The following is a 4,945-nucleotide window of genomic DNA, read 5'->3' on the forward strand; positions in this document are numbered from 1 at the left end:
AAAAAAAAAAAAAAAAAAAAGAAGGAAAATATACAAAGGCCCTGAAAAACTGAACATGTTGATGGGTTAAAAAGCACTCTCACCCAATCGACATGGCTCATGCCTGTGATCTCAGCACCTTGGAAGGCCAAGGCAGGAGGATCACTTGGGCCGGGGCTTCAAGACTAGCCTGGGCAACACAGTGAGACTTCATCTCAATCAATCAATCAACCAATCAATCAACCAATCAATCAATCAATAGAAAAGCACTCTCTAATAGAAATAAAAAGGAAAGCCACAAATGCAAGCCATATCAGTTATTTAAGATTTTCTAGTAGCTATATTTTAAAAAGTAAAAACAAGTAAAACAAATGAAATTAGATTTTTTAACCCAATATACTCAAAACATTATTTCAATAGATAAGGAATATGAAGAAATTATTAGTGTAATATTTTACATTCTTTCTTTAATACTAAGTCTGAAATTCAGTATGAATTTTACATGTACACCACATCTCAATTCAGACTAGTCACAGTTCAAGAGCTCACTCATCACATATAGCTAGGGGCCTCCCTATTAAACAACACAGGTTACAAGAACTAAAAAGTACCAAATGTGTGACTCAAAATTATACCTAATTTTGGAATTAATTTTGGAATATATTTTCTGAACATAATTAGGTATAATACTCTGTAGTAACACTGTCTCTCCATAATCCATAAATAAAAATAATCCACTAGGATATAGTTAAGTACTGTCTCTTGCTACATATACCAGCAAATCCTAAACTGACAGGACTTTAGGTCTTTGACATTCTTCCATATTTTTAAAAAGAAAAAGAAAAAAAATTTAGCTTCAGTTAGTATGCCTAGGAGGAAGTCTGAAATAAAAAGTTGTCTACAGAAAAGATTGTATCCTAACCCAAGCCCCAGAGAACAATAGTGAAGTAAAAGCCACATGCCATAACTTCAAAATCAATGCCATACTCCCATAGCCAGGGTAGCATTAGTAGCTGAGAGGCTTACTTTTACTACTATCAGAAGAAACAATGTGGTCTTTACATGCTATCCAACAATGACTCATAATTCAAACATTAGCTTTAGGGATTTAATATCCCTTCTAAATTTTTTACCTCCACAAGAACACTATCAATTTCACTCAACAAATACTTACTAAACATAGGTATAAGGCTAGGCATTGAGTGGGAAAATAAGTAAGATATAGGGCTCCTGTCCTGTCTTCAAATTGCTCACTTGTAATGAAGTATGGGGAGGCAAACATGGAAACAATTACAAGTCTCTTTCTCTCATCCATTACTACCAAACCTAGTAGCTTAATACATTAAATATTTATTATCTCACAGTTTCTGTATGTCAGAAACTGGAGTACAGTTTAGCTGGGCAATTCTGGCTCATGGTCTCTCATATGCTTGCAGACAAGAGTTTGGCTAGCGCTGCTGTCATCTGAAGGCTTGACTGGGGCTGGAAGAGCTGCTTCAAAGATGGTTCCCTCATATGTTTATTGGCAAAAGGCCTCAGTTTCTCACCATGTGGAGCTGAGTATAAGACTGAGTATAAGACTGCTGAGTATAAGACTGTGGCAACTGGCTTCCCCCAGAACAAGAAAGCAAGACAGAAAATCCTTACCTGACTTAGCTTCCTAAGTCACTCTGACGTTTTTGCAATATTCAATTGGTTACACAAGTCAGCCCTATTCAATGTGGGAAGAAAGTACATAAGAGTATAAATATAAGGAGGTGGAGACCATTGACAGCCATCCTGGAGGCTAATGACCTCATGTGACATATTATGTTCAACACACAAAGTTGAGCAAAAATGAAAATTTAAAAGGGCATGTTTATATGATATACTGTTTATAAACATACATATAAGTATAATGTTATACCTTAAAGAAGATGGGGACTATATTTACAAGTACATTTATAGTGTTTATTTCTTACAGTGGGTGATATGAACATAGGTTTTTTTTTTTTAATTTTTTTTGCGTCTGAAATATTCATTATAAAAAACTGACGCTTTGGGCCAGCTGTAGTGGCTCACACTTGTAATCCTAGCACTTTGAGAGGCTGAGGTGGGTGGATGACTAGAGGTCAGGAGTTCGAGACCAACCTGGCCAACATGTTGAAACCCTGTCTCCACTAAAAAATATAAAAATTAGCTGGACGTGGGTGGCACACACCTGTAGTCCCAGCTATTCAGGAGGCTGAAGCAGGAGAATCACTTGAACCCAGGAGGCGGATATTGCAGTGAGCCGAGATCACACCACTGTACTCCAGCCTGGGAGACAGAGCAAGATTCCATCATAAAAACAAAACAAACAAACCAAAAAAACCAAAAACAAAAAACGGATGCTTTGTCTAAAGGAAATTAGTATTTTTAAAGACATTATTGCTCAATACATTCATTAATACAGCTGTTTAGAATGACTATTTGGAAGTATCCATGATACATGCCCACGGGCTGACTCAGAAATCTGTCCCAATGAAATACTCAAATAAGCAAGGATCTACATACTGAAATTAATCACAGAATTGGGAGCCGCCTGCCAGTCCTTTAACAATGGGGGGAGCTCAGCCAGAGCTGAGACTGGTGCTTCGCAGCTGGCTGTCTGCAGCACCAGCAGGGCCGATGCCAAGAGGACTGAGGCTGTGAGGGCTGCGGGGCAGGACTGTAGTTGTCGCGTCTGGCTGTGTGCACCTCAGGATCCCAGGGAGCTGGAAAGGAAGTGATGGCAAGGAGAGCTGGCCACCAATATTCACCGAGCACTTGCTACAAAGAGCTGAAGTTGCCCTCCTAAAGAGGCCAGTCCCCTCAATTGAGTCTCAGCCAGTATTTTGCTGACGACTGCCATTGTGAGTGATCACGTCACGCTCTGCCTTTCTATCCCAGCATCTTGCTATTTACTAGAACTATTTATGGATTGCTATGACATCTGTATCTAGCAGCTGATTTTAGCTGCAGTTTCCTATCTGCTTCTAGCAAGTAAATTTGAAGAAAAAGAAGATAGTGTGCCTAAGCTGGAACAGCTCAACAGCTGTATGACTAATATGAATGTAGTAATAACAAAACAAAATTTGCTACATGTGTAACTATTATTATTAGAAACCTATCAGTGGAATGGACCTCTGCCTTCTAACAGCTGCCCATTTCACTGAATTTGCTCTCTCTGAAGTAGTACACAAAACAGATCTTCATGATGGCTGGCCAACGATTTGCCTGGAAAAGGTTAAACACCACATAGTCAAATGTGCAGATTTCCTGGAAGTACTGTTGCAAAATTACCCCTTTCTAAATTATGCACTTTCTTCAGTAGCTGCTACATGTATGGCTTCTTCGAGGATTATACTTCATCTTTCTCCAACATGGCCTACAAGACTACATCACTACATCATCTTACTGCTTACTCCTGGGATTTCTTAGTGCAGTGTACTGAACAGCTATTGACTGCTCATAATAATGATATGAAAGAAGCAAAGAGAGGACAAGCAGGACCTCAACTGGCACAACTAAGTGTGTTCTAGACAGTCTCCCAGCCCTTGCAGCCAGTTCACTTTCAGCAACCTCAGCATGTCAAACAGTCACATAGACCTCACCGCTGTATCAGCATCCTACATCAACCAAACTGTCAGCACATGGTATCTACCATGCACACCTCATCTTACAAGCTACAGACATGTCCTCCTGGCTTCCAAACTAGTGTTCAGGGCCTTGGGCACATGCGGACTGGTATTGGGATGTCCCTCACTGGCAACAGCAGCAGAAGTTAAGCCCTGTCTGAATGTTTCTTACAACCAGAGCTTTCACACAAATGAGCATTACCCTTGTATTACTCCATGCTTTGAAAGGTGATTATGCGTAAGGTTAATAACTGACCCAGACTGCCTTGTGACTTGAAGCTCTGGGTAAGCTTTTTGTAAACTTCCATTCCAAAGTAAAGAGATCCAAATGACATCAGAACTCTTCAGGTACCAGCACCATGAAGACTGAATATCTCTTTCAATACACCATGAATACCTGGAAGGACTAAACAAACACTATGACAGTGTGTGTGTCAAATTCAGTTACAACAAATCCCTGTATGACAAAAATGCTCAAGTCCTGGCTAATACTCCAAATATTTCAAAAATATTCAATACAACAGAAAATTTGGACAGACTCCAATTTGCCATTTTGAGATTTGACCTATGGGAGATTCTGGGCCTAACATTGGCTTGTAAGTCAAAAACGTTTATCTGGGGCTTGCCAAACAGTCTTTTATGATGTAAAGTTAAAGGATTAATTTTTGAAGAGGTTTTTTTTTTATTCTACAGTTTTGAGTTTTATCTTTGTTCTACAGACAAAATTTTGAGTAAAGTCATGAATTCCTATGCTATACCAATCTGTACAATAAAAAAAATTTAGATTATTCTACATAACTTCCTATTATAAATAGTATAGGTATATGGATTTATGTACTAAAATTAAGGCTGGAGTAGATCTCTTATTTTTAAAAAGAAAAAAAAAAAAATCAGGCCAGGTATGGTGGCTCACACTTGTAATTCAGCACTTCGGGAGGCCAAGGTGGGTGGTTCATTTGAGGCCAGGAGTTTCAGACGAGCTTGGCCAACATGACAAAACCCTGTCTCTACTAAAAATACAAAAATTAGCTGGGCATGATGGTGCACGCCTGTAATCCCAGCTACTCAGCAGGCTGAGGCACAAGAATCACTTGAACCCAGGAGGCAGAGTTGCAGTGAGCTGAGACTGAGCCACTGCATAATCCAGCCTGGGCCAAAGAGCGAGCGAGACTCTGTCTCAAAAAAATAAATAAATAAATAAAAATAAAGAGTTATTTACAATAAGAAAAAACTGGTAATAACCACAATGTTCATCAATCAGAAAATAAGTAAATAAATTATGACACTACCATACAACAGAATGTGATGAAGCCATTAAAAACAACATG

The 4,945-nt window shown here is 38.9% G+C and overlaps 1 protein-coding gene and 1 pseudogene across 2 annotated transcripts in view; one reads left to right on the forward strand and one right to left on the reverse strand.

Annotated features, from left to right (window-relative positions):
* Window positions 1–3,849, forward strand: part of LOC105510330 — an 8,632-nt pseudogene extending 4,783 nt beyond the window's left edge.
* EVI5 (ecotropic viral integration site 5) overlaps window positions 1–4,945 on the reverse strand; it is a 307,542-nt gene that overhangs the window by 257,865 nt on the left and 44,732 nt on the right. The window lies entirely within an intron of this gene.

This window comes from Colobus angolensis, unplaced genomic scaffold (assembly GCF_000951035.1).
Source record: "Colobus angolensis palliatus isolate OR3802 unplaced genomic scaffold, Cang.pa_1.0 Scaffold186, whole genome shotgun sequence".
NCBI lineage: Eukaryota > Metazoa > Chordata > Mammalia > Primates > Cercopithecidae > Colobus > Colobus angolensis.